Source organism: Lasioglossum baleicum, chromosome 10, assembly GCF_051020765.1.
Source record: "Lasioglossum baleicum chromosome 10, iyLasBale1, whole genome shotgun sequence".
Lineage (NCBI taxonomy): Eukaryota > Metazoa > Arthropoda > Insecta > Hymenoptera > Halictidae > Lasioglossum > Lasioglossum baleicum.
Window position 1 is genome coordinate 17,232,997 of NC_134938.1, and position 12,779 is coordinate 17,245,775.

At 42.2% G+C, this 12,779-nt stretch overlaps 1 protein-coding gene and 1 non-coding gene across 2 annotated transcripts in view; one reads left to right on the forward strand and one right to left on the reverse strand.

Annotated features, from left to right (window-relative positions):
* Alpha-man-ia (alpha-Mannosidase class I a) overlaps positions 1 to 12,779 on the reverse strand; it is a 679,808-nt gene that overhangs the window by 623,168 nt on the left and 43,861 nt on the right. The gene's annotated exons all lie outside the window — the stretch shown is intronic.
* Positions 3,813 to 3,883, forward strand: Trnag-gcc (transfer RNA glycine (anticodon GCC)). Its single transcript has one exon. It is a non-coding gene; the product is annotated as a tRNA-Gly (tRNA).

Here is a 12,779-nt window from a genome sequence, read left to right on the forward strand (position 1 = left end):
GATAGATGAATGATGGGAGATTGTTCCTCAGACATTCAACTAACTCAAACCACAAAAATTGTACAATTTATGTAAAATTTTTAAAATTGAATTTTGACCGCTGAAATCGGGCAAATACTCCACTGTGCGTCGTGTCTGGGCCTGTGCTACGATCAAGTGGAACATCGTCAGTTTCGAGTGATTTATTGGCATCCTTGGCCCTTAGAATTAGTTACGGACTTGGGTACGGTTGAAAGTTAAGTGTCCTGTTTCGCATCGGAAAGGAAAACCAACCGTACCCTGGTCAATGACAAGCGACGCGTCGCAGGCCCACACCCAGCGGAAAGGCGACACCAGTTTTAGGAATAGATTGTGGAACAAGGGATCTTTGTGCAGCGTCTTACGAGGTTTGCGTGAGAAATGAAATCACGCTGTTGGTAGGCGTTCCACAAGTTTGGACTACACCCCGAACTGGTGATTGGTTCCCTTTCTATCCCTACCAAAGAAATGATCTTTTCCGAGCTTGGGTCGGGAATTGCAGGAGAAATAGGTTTAGAACTTTACGAGCTTTCGAGAGAATCATACGAACGTTACGAAGCGTCTTGTTAAACAGTATTATAATTCGGACTCGAACTTGAATTGTCAGCGGGAGTTGCGAAGTTGAACTGTGAAGTGGATTGTGAACTTCCTGATGAACTGTCTTTCGTTCTTTCTTATGAACTTTATTACGAACTTTGATACCAATTATCACTGTGAACTTCATTATGAACTTTGATACGAAACATCATGACGAATTTTAGCACGAACTTTGTTACGGAACATTATTACGAACTTCATTACGAACCATATTGTGAACTTGTCATGAACTTGAATTATGAACATTTATCATGAACGTTTATCGAGAAGTATTACTCTGAACCTTGAACTTTGTTTTGTACCTTTGAACCATGGACGTTCCAAGAGTTTACAATACGTGTATGCTTCGTTTCCGACTGTGAAATACACAAATGTTTGTGCGAACCACAACGTCTGATTGCTCCTGAACCAGCAGCAATTCTGTACTCGAGAACGCTTTAGACAAAGTTAAAGTGGTTAAAAGTTTTATTCGAAAGGTGCCTTTATTAACACCCACTTCCAATACGTTGTTACCACAGCGTCGACGTCTCTTCGGGTCGTCGAACGTTTGACGATTGCGAAGAAGGCGTCTCGCTGGGCTCGGTTGAATGGGGTTGAAACGAGAGCTTCGCGAAACTCGGTTTGCGACAAAGTTCGTATCCTCTCCAGCGTTAACGCTCGTTATCTCTGATCTCATATCATCGACATAGGCGACGAGACCTTCTCCCGCGATACCGGAATCGCGAAACCGGTGAAAGTTATCGGACTATACACGGCGCGATACGCTTATACTTGAGAAGATAGGTAACCATACCCGGAGATCCTTCGTTATAACCGCGACTAATCTGTTGTCGAATGAAGGACGTTAATTAAGGCCTCCTCGAGAAATGGAACTTCTCGGTTCGAAAACGGTTTTCTTGTAACTCCAGGGATGGTTGAGGCGAAAACCCGTCCGCCTAGCAATATTCTCTTGTGCAACGACGACACGGTACTGATGAAATAAAGCCTGCAGGCGGCCTGTTCTATGCATATATTACACACTGTGGAACGAGCAGAAGGGTTTTCAAAGTAGCTACGTTTAAGGCGGAGACATTCTTTTAAACAATATCCACCTCTCAATATCAGAAGTATTCTTGGTACTCGACGCTGAGGAATACTTGCTACTGCTCTCCCCCGGTGAATAGAAAATTATGCCAGCGCACGAGTGCGCGGAAAACTGTGTAATACCATGGGGAAACTAATAAACTATGATATTGCAAAGTCTCGGTAAGAATTATGAACGCGAAGTACCTGGAACTTTGATCGAACGCGAACGGGCCGCACGTAAAACAGAGTAAGGTAAAGGTACTAGTAGTTGACCAGTTAAGAGAAGTTTTCCACGCAAACAATAGTAACCACTTGCTCTGTCATCAAATAGCGAGAGTCGATGCCTGAAGACACTCTTTAAGTCTTCTCGATTATGTACCAAGCACACTTTTAAAAAAAAGTTTACTTATACAAATTTAAGAAACATATTTAAAAATTCAGTAATTGCTTCAGAAGTTGATCACTCTTGAAAATGAAAAATCTAGTAATTGACCTTCTGTTCGTTAGTAGTTGACCACTTATACTAGAAAGAGGGTTAAAGCAATAATGTTGGGAATCATTTTACTATCATTTAGTTTCAACAATTACCAGCACAAATTACAATTAAAGAATAAAATAAGAAATAAAACAAATCAATTCCATAAAAAGTTCAATTCAGGAACAGAGTAGAGTTGCGAGTTCTGCTCGATTTCGTAGGCTCATTGATATGAGAAAGTACAGCCTTCCACTCGTAGTCCAGCACATCAGGCTCCTCTGGCCACTTCCATAATCGCCCATACATTTCCATGGATGAAATAACCGCTTTAGTTTTAGTTACACGAAGAATTTCTTCAGGGAAATGTTTTCCTTCATATAAAAATATTACGTGTTCGTTCACAACTTTTTCAACAGGCAACCAGGCAGGCCATTTATTGTTATTCAACAGTTCGTTCTCTTCGTTTTCCTCTTGAAGCCGATTAATAGGCTATCGGTCGGTAAAGTGTTAAAAAAGTGGACATTGGTCAATACTTGACCGTGAATGCAATCAATAGTTGACCATGTGGTCATCCTCTAAAACACAGCATGCTACAAAAGTGAGAATTTAAAAAGCAAATAATTCAGTCGCGAAAAGTTCACAACGTATGGATTTTTTTACCTGAACCGTACAGCTGTCCTTAACAGAAACGTTAAGGAAATAGAAATTGTATATCGGCATATTACTAACCTTAATGAATTCAGACGTCCGTTATTACTATGCATACTTCACTTCGCATGCAATTGTTTTGAAATTTAACCAACAGATGGTATGGCATCCGAGGTTCACTTTCATAAAAAGTGTACAGCTTATAAAAATCTTATTTTTTATGTTTTTCTTGTAAAATGGTCAACTACTGGTACCTTTGCTTTACCTTAACGGTGTTCCAGTGAAACTGAAGGAAATTAATAAAAAAAAATCGAATAAATCGCAAAATTATGTTTTTTATCATCTAATAAAATATAGAAGAAGTCTGAACTGCGATTTTGACAATCACGGTTCTCGTGGCTAGTGATAAGACAGATGAATTCCGAATTTTTTGTGGAATTACCGCGGACGACTGTAGTTATTAGAGTTGCGCGGTTATCTCGCGGAGAGGATCGCAGCTGTTTATGCGGCATTGTGGCGGTTTTACAAGTAAATTAATGGCCGAGTTAAACGCATGGACGTAGCAAGGTGGATCGAGGATTAAGTAAGTAGTTCCGCGGGATTATGGTAATGTTGCAGCTCCGCGATACGGCTTGAATGTTTTTGAATAAAGTTGATACTATGCGAGACGTCGTAACGAGGAAAGTGTATTGTTTCCGTCTCTGGTTGAAACATCCTAACGTGCAAGTGACATCGTCGTCGCTCGGAGAATCTCGATCTCGTTGCGCAACTGATAAGCAGTTGTTTGAACAACTTGCGGAAGACGGTTTCCCACCGAGAACGCTATGGAAAGTATTCCGGGAAAATTAGTAGACAACCTCGTGATATCAAACTCCGGTACAATTTATATGTGGAATGCATTTCTCTTTGTAATACTGTGTATTTTTTTCGTGCAAAATAGAATTTACTGTACGCATGACATACTAATTCGAAGCGGCTAAGAGAAGAGTCAGGAATCGCTATGGTATAAGCATCGGTGGTTCAGTGGTAGAATGCTCGCCTGCCACGCGGGCGGCCCGGGTTCGATTCCCGGCCGATGCAAATCTTTTTTAAAATTTTGTTTAAACAAATGCCACTCGTACCTGACCTACTTTAATTAATTCGAGCACTGCTAACATTATTTTTTAAACTAATGCACATGGAACAAACATTACACCTTTATGGTCCAGTGTGTTTTTCTATGATCGTTTCATTATATTGTTTTGAATTGTTTTGTGTTGTTTTACGTTGTTTTACGTTGTTTTATGTTGTTTTATATTGTTTTGAATTGTTTTGTTTTGTATTGCTTTGTTTTGTTTTATTTTATTTGCTATATCCAGTCTAGATAATTCTGCATTCCACACTAAAATAAATAGAAACAGCGAGGACAAAAATCCTGTCGAACTTTTAAACTGCATGGTGGGTACATCTGGCGAGAATACGGGAAACTCTTTGATACGCTCTCGCGATAACAGTGAGGCTGTTTACAGAAACTGCAATACAGAGAATGTAAAATATTTATCATAATCTTGTTCAACTCGAAGCACTTTATTTATTATTTAAGCCTTTGCAGTCGGAGCTATTTTAACTGGAAAATTAAACATTTCTTCCGATCTAGAATATTTCTATAGGTACCCTATGATTTTTGAAATTTTATGGATATGAAATTGGTATAATACCTCATACCATATCTAAATGTTTAGTTATTGATTAGATATATATATTTAATAATGTAAACTATATTTTGAATAAAGGTACAGGAACTTTTTGGTGGTGCATCGGAGGGGACGACCAAGTGCAAAGGGTTAAAAAATGTAACCCTCTCGAAATTTCGTCCAACATTGAAACGGTTCACCGAAAATGCGGAACACATTCCGAGCAGAGTTCACGAAACAAACGGAAATGCAATTCTATGAATGAGTTGGTCCGCGCCTGGGCATACGTGCATTTCTACGGGCCGGTGATTAGCATAAGTTGCGCTTTATTTCGCGCAGGCGATACGCGTTTGTATATACGGACGTCGAGGAGAAGGAAAGGGGACGATTGCATTGTTGGCCGGGTATAAGGCGGCGTTTTAGCGTGACATAATTTGTCACGCTGTAATCGGCCGTGGAACCGGACCCCTGCATGCACGTGAAACGCAAACTGCGCCGACGAACGCGACTTTCCACCTGATTACTCTGTCGTGTTTTTGCCTTTAAAGGGGTTGGCGTGCACATATAGAAAGACTGCACACGTGTGCAATCGTTAGACCCTCTGGAGTGCATTCGGACCTCTCCGAATTCCATGAATGAGCGACTCCTCGAATTATAATCTCAATGGTCATTAATAGACTGCGGATCTCTATGCCTTTATAGCAAAATTGAGTAGATGAAATTGAAAATTGTAAGAAAATTTTAAAAATTGAAGATGTCAATATACGATTTCTCATCTATTAAAATTATTGAGGGAAGAAATAACATTTTCTGTTTGGTTTCTATTCCTTGCCATTAGTCATTATTAATTAGTCATTAAACTGTGCGTCTTGAAAATATAAAATAAAACCATCATCTATAATCTTGATTAAGACACGTCTTCCAAATACATTTTGTCTCACAATGCACGCTCCACAGAAATACAGAATGAAACAGTAAAATCGCTTCGGACAGTATAAAAAGCGAAACAGATAACAGAAAGAATCCAGGCGATTAAGCTCCGCGCAGTGTGAATTCACGAGCCTGATACTCATGCACGAACCCGCGTGTGTAACGGGAATGATAAAAACGATCGCATGGAGTCTTATCATCGGATTCTCGTTCTATTCGACGGGGAACCGTGAACAAATTTTCAGAAATTGGACGGATCGACGTCGACGGGCGCGTGATAAATCACGGGCGGCATGAATTCGGCTGGCAGAGAGTGAGACAGAGAGCGGTGATTTTGGTCGTTCGATTAATTGACGGGAAAGGGGAGCATGGAAAGAGAACGTTGCGTAAGTTTCGAGCGTTTAACAAGATTCTGCGGTGAATGGTAAACGAGTGCTTGGATTTGGAGAGCGATGGAAGCCGCCAACCGTTTGCACGGTTTGCTGTAACTCGATGAAAAATCCTTTTCAGTGGAATGTTCGACTGGGGGAACGGCTCGTTCGGCGATAATGAGAGCTCCGGGGAAATTAATTAGGATATCGAGAATTCTGAAATAATATAAAAATGTCCTCTCGCGTCAGAAGGCCAATAATATTTGATACGATCCAGGGGAAACGCAATTTCCTTGTTATCAGAGCGAAATGGGGGACATCGCGAGCCAATTTGTAGGAAAGAGTTTCGCCGCGTGTCTTAGGGAACGGCGGAGACGCAGTGTCCCAAGGACACGTCTAACTCGCGGATGATAACAATGCAGCCTGCGCCGGATGTGCATGAATCGTAACATCCGCGGCGCAGCCACTCACGGAGCCCGTATAACTCTGTAATCCACTTCGCAAGTTGCGACTCTTCAGCCGGCATGTTTCAAGCTGGATATCATCGGCCTACTTTGCCGCGGAAGCTGAAGAGCCGCATAAACCATAGTCATATATTTCGGACGATGCTACAAGGTACCGTGGATGCGTCTCAACGCGAGTCATACTACATTTTCTTCATTTTTTCTCGTTGCACCGTTGCAATTCATCTCTGGACTGCAGATTTTACGACACGTGCACACACGCGAGTTTAGTACGATTCTTATTTCGAAGATTTCAGTCCGGTGCTTAGGAACGCTCAGCAAGTTTTGGTCGAATCGTGGTTCAGGAAGAGTAGTTCAGTTCCAGGCGGCGCTAATCGCGAGATTATGTTTTACGCTGGCGTCAGCCTGCACCGCGTGCACATTTGCATCTTATTGTCGCGGTGATAGGCAGGCTCGCGATGATGCCAAAACTTCTGACGAACAATGACGCGAGCAAGATTTCTTTGCGCAGTGTCAGTCTGACGCGGATCGTACGAGATTATCAGACCGAAGAGGATCTAACCCGATGTGAAATTGGTTAAACAATATATGGGGAGGCAGTGTATATGTATAGGAAACAAGTGTATCATACTTCTCGGGCTAATTGCGGCCGTTTTTCGGAGCAATTAATTTGCCGCGGTAATTAAATTTCCATGTAATTGTGAGATCCAATTACCCCGCCGGCGATTCTCCAGGTATCGACGGTTTGCAAAAGCCGGGGGACAACAAGTCAGCTACGCGCAGATCAAAGGAAACCAAAATGTGTTAGTTTATGAGCCGGTCACGGGACGCGGCCACAAGAGATGCAACAGAGCTCGTTGCTTTGCATATAGGCTGGCGTGCAATATCCCCGTTGCACGCATTTGCATCTTTGTCATCGTATCATTTGCAAACAGCGGCCACGATTCGACGCCATCGTTCCATGACTCGATGACAAAGAGTGGCTTCGTAAAACCAAGGGACCTAGTATCATTCATTCGGTTACCTCTTTCCTTTTATTTAATAAATTACTTGCGAGAGAAAATCTGTTGAAATCTGGAGATCGTGGATGCTCGATCAGGATCACGGTGGCCAAGCAAAGGCGGCTATCGTGAGCACGAAGAGTTTGGTCCGGGGACAATCACCATTTTGCAATAACGAATTCCGCGTAACGACGCGTCGCTAATTGCGAGGATCAGCAAGGGAACAACGAGATTCGAGGAAACGGGAGGCTACGCGAACACTATAATTTCTCAGGGACGAAGTCCAGGGGCTGGCCGCAAAAAGAGTGGACCGGAGGAGAACAGAGGAGGAAGAGGATCGAAGGACAATGCTTCGACGATCCCGCAGGTTGGATGAACCTCTGAGAATGAAGAAGAAGAAGAAGAGAGAAAAAAAACAGATTGCCAGTGGAAAAAAGAAGAAGATACACGGCCGCCGCTCTCTTATCCCGGTCGATTCGTTTTATCGGCGTCGTTGAGACGAGCCGGATGATGAGTTTTCCCTTATTTGTTTTCATCCAATAAGCGAAAAACAGCCGGGCCCCCTTTCACCTCCATCGTTTACCGGAAGAGGTCCCGGGAGACCCGGTCTCGCCGGCGAACACTATCCCGCTGAATTCGTGCCGACAATCATGCTAGTCGCCGAGACAATCCGCCTCGACTACCTGCGAAAACGCGACGCTTCATGGAAAAATCGTTCCGACCATGGCGAACGAGCTCGGGACGAAATTATGGTTGCTGCCCCCATTTTTACGCGACAGCGAAACATTCGGACCACAAGGCGTGTATACAGGCTGTCCCAAAATTCGTGAAAATCCCGAAAGGGGGTGGTTCCTGAGACCATTTCAAGCGACATTTTCCTTTGCAAAAATGTTATCCGCGGCTTTGTTTAGGAGTTATTAACGAAAAACACGGACCGACCAGAGCGCGACCTAGACGCGAGTTGCCACAGTCGGCCAATGGACAATAGACTAGGTCGCGCCCTGATTGGTCTGTGTTTTTCGTTAATAACTCCTAAACAAAGCCGCGGATAACATTTTTGCTAAGGAAAATGTCGCTTGAAATGGTCCCAGGAACCACCCCCTTTCGGGATTTTCACGAATTTTGGGACACCCTGCATAGTTAGCCGACTGTCCGTGTATGTAAGGGAAACCAGTAACACGTTGACAGGTGGAACGGTAGCGGTGGTGGAAAGGTAAGGTCGTGACATTGGAAGGGAAACATCGAATACGGTAAAACGGGCACTTCCATGGCCGACAGCCTGGTCGTCCATGCGTAAAATTAGATTTTACTCGCCAGAGACATGGCTGATAGTGATCTTAAGATTTCCCACGCGACGGTAACTCAGTGTAGTAGGTTCTAGGGAACCATGGTTGACCCGTTACGAAATTTATCGAGTCGTCCAATTAGTGACATATTCTATGTTGGACTCCAGAAAACATTCTGTAGGTGGCACAGACTCGATCATTAAAATCTTCGTTACTAATTGCGAGAGGCAGGAAAGTTTTCCGAGGCCACCGAAATTCATCCGCTTATCTTATCTCGAAGAAAATTGCACGCAAATGGCCGAGCTGATACGAGAGTCTTAATTAAAGCCGGGTCCGGGCTCGCCGCGTTCATTCCGCGAAATAGGAAACACTATTCCGAAACGTAGTTTCGCGAGGCAGAGCGACGAGCCTCTTATTCGCGGAACGTTCTTCGGTCAGGAAAAAAGCATCGCAGACCAACTAGAGAAACATGAAGCGAAAGGACTCGAGGATTCCAGGACGTAGATTAACGTATATCGAAGTACCACTGAGTGAAATAGCCAGTGTGGTCGACGACGATAATTTGTGAGGATTACGTGGACGGTGTACCCGTCTCAATCTTCAAGTAATCACTGGTTGTAAATGCTAAGGGAAACTGGCGACTGGGCCCCTCTTCAGCGTCGCGAACCTGTCGCAGAGAAAAAGATTTCTGTCCATGGAGACTCGTCTTTATCAATTCGACGCGGTTGTACACTGCGACGACGAACCACTCGTTCATACCGAAATCAAACACCCAACACTGATCCAGAAACATTAACATTCCCACGGAAAATCTACGAAAGTCATGATACAAACAGAAATACTAAAATCTATGTAAACAATGGTTGTCGCGATACAAGAGGGACTCGCAGCGCGTCATTTTGAAAATTCGCGACATTCCCTCGGCATTCCCTTGGCGAGGGAGCAAGGATTCGGGCCCGGTATCCGACAAATGTAACGTCCCGCTAAAAACGTAGTTCAGGGTTTCTTACTCATCCTCCTGGCCAGCCGACTGGTCGTCGAGTGTGCTGGTACAGTTGTGACAGGATTCCATCGGAACCACTTTCACAGGCTCCGTGGACCATCTGCGAACCACGTCGAAGTACGACGCGTTACATCGAATCGTACACGGGTAAAGTTTTGCGAAACGCCGCACAGTGGATCAAATCGACGTTCTAGCTGTTCACGCCTATTTCACCATTATTTCAATATACATATAAAGACCATATTAAATAGGTCGTTGGATTCGTCTTGGTGTCAGCTATAACATTATTGAATAAACAATATATAGTTATAAATAAATAATGACGGTGACCACAATTTTTTATTGGGAAAAAATTTTTTTGGAAATTTTTTGTATTGATATTTGTAAAAGACTGCGTACTGATTACATTTTGTAAGAAATATTTTTTCGTCACACCACCGGAAATGTCTGAAAACTCGTGTGAATAATGAAGAATAATTGAAAACTGGTTATTCAGGCATTCAAACAAGAGTAATCCATAATTATTGAATGAATGAAGGTTATTTACATTTAATGAAATAACAAAAAGGTATTATTACTGCCTCATTTAAATTATTACGAAAATTCAAACAAGATTAAGTATTATATTTTACAAAGTTGCTGACTATATATTCAATTGATCATACGGATTTTCTGCTTATAACTGTATTTATCTATGAATAAACAAAAATCTATACTATAATTCCTCTTAACAAAGGTAAAAAACAGGTCTTTTCAATATGGAAAAACTGCTGTGATGCTATACTATGCTATATTTTTCAAATACAAATGATTCAACTAAGCTAGCAAGAAGTTCGAATGTTTATCAATGGTCGTATAATCTAAAAAATCCATAAAATTGGTCTGGGTTAGGTCTTTACACTCTTAAGAGTCTCGCTGAGTGGTCGTCAATGCGACTCGTGCAATGCGACTCGCCGCGGAATTGCGTGTCACGCGACGCTTTAAACTATCATAACTTCGGAGTTCGGATTAGTTGGGATCTAAATTTTGCACGATCTTTTAGAGGAGATCTTGCCGAAAATGTTCCACTATGTTAGAATACAGGAATCAACGGGAATGACAACTTTATCCCTTGTCAAAGGTGAAAAACTTTAATGATTTTCCTTAGTTGACTAAATATTTTTGTTTATAATAAATTATGAACAATGATGTTTAGTTCCTGGTGCGTTCTCAACATAGATATACATTCTTCATATAAAAAAATTGGTCACTGAATCTTCAGTAGGTTTTCCAGGACATCATTATGAAGAAAAGGAATTTTTTCGGTGATAAATCGTATGTATCTGAAAAAGTTTGATCGTTGAATGTTTATTGTAACGAGAGTTTTTAATAGCTTTAATTAATATTATCGTTTTCGAATGCAATAGACATTTTAAGAAACATTGTGCATTCGTTAAAAATCGATATGAGGACTTTGAGTTTTTAGCCCGTGAACAGCTAGAACGTCGATTTGACCCACTGTGCGCCGCCGCGCGGCGGCGCACAGTGGGACCTTTCGTCCAAATCGGAGACAAAATCAAAGAACTTTCGATAGAAATGAGGTAGAGCGATGAAATTTTTTTTTTAATTAAAGCTGAAACTTTGTAGAATATGGGAAAAATAGGGAGATTATGGTAAGAACGTTTTTTAACGTTGAGAAAATTCGTTAAACTTGCACAATTTCAAGAAAATTGTGGTTTTTCCAATACCACGCGCGGAAAAAAATTTCTTTTTAACATGCGACACATCATTTCCCGTAGATTTTTTCACACTGATTTCAAATCTGGTTTCAAAATACGTTCAAATACTTCATTATGATTATTTTTAATGTGTTTTATATATGAGAATACAATATTCCTTCAAACTAGTGGGTTACAAATCATTTCAATGAAAAAATGATTTCATAAGTTGTGTTCACAAAAATCGATTTCTTGCAAAATCCTGAGATCGTAGATAAATTTTGAAACCAGATTTGAAATCAGCGTGAGAAAATGTACGGGGAATGATGTGTCGCATGTTAAAAAAAAATTTTTTCCGCGCGTGGTATTGGGAAAACCACAATTTTCTCGAATTTTCTCAACGTTAAAAAACGTTCTTACCATAATCTCCCTATTTTTCCCATATTCTGCAATGTTTCAGCTTTAATTTAAAAAAAATTTCATCGCTCTACCTCATTTCTATCGAAAGTTCTTTGATTTTGTCTCCGATTTGGACGAAAGGTCCCACTGTGCGCCGCGCCGATGCACGCGATTCCATCATTCCCCATACAGTCGGAAGAAAACCGGATTCAGAAAGCCGGATGAAAGTTGCTGTTTCAGGGTTTCCGACCAAATAGAATGATTCACTTCATCGAAATGTACCGACCGGTACAAAGATTTTTATTCCACCGATTTATCTCGGCCACCCAGTGGTCTGCTTAAAGATTTTTTCCGTATCTTTAATACTCTGCGAGATAATTGGCAGTATCACTTAAGCGGGAACGGGTTGTGCCGTATGCGAAATATTCAAACTATTTCTTTCAAAGCCGACGTTTTACTACCTCGAACATACCATAAAAAACGTTGCTGACCACAAAGTGTTACAGAACATTTACTCACGACTGTGTGATTTCTACGTTCCTATAAAGTCACCCAGTACGCTAACATCCCGGTTCCAGCCAGTTCATTGATGATCAGCCTCGATGAGTCGCGTATCCAGCAGTTCGGCACGTTATTAGCAGCCATTAAGCCGATCAACAATCTGGTCGCGAGATTTATTAGGATACCCTCGTCATCAATGGTGCCCCCGACCAATCCGTGTAAACGGTCCGAAAGAATGTCTCTGGTCCCGGGACGACGCGACGCAAACGAGGGTAGAACAAGGATATCGACACCGTGCTCCTTCGACGAGGAGCGAATCCTGGTCCCGTCGCATCGTTTCGCGGGGATCGAAACGCAGAAAGTGAGCGGTGGAAGGATGGTCGGGGGAAGATCAGTGGCAAAGCAGAAAGGTAGCAAGAAACGTAACAATGCAGCTGGGAAGCGTGGCGGCCCCCCGTTCGCAGATGGAAGGGGACAGATCCAATGCAGGTAATTATCTTAGTTCCAGGTTTAATAGACGCCCGGTATTTCGGATTGGCCCTAATGACGGCGTTTACTGAATTTATATCGTCGTGCCACCGTCGAGAGCTACCAGATTGCTACTGAATTATCTGTCCTCCTCTGTCTCCTTTTCTTCGCGAACCCCGTCTT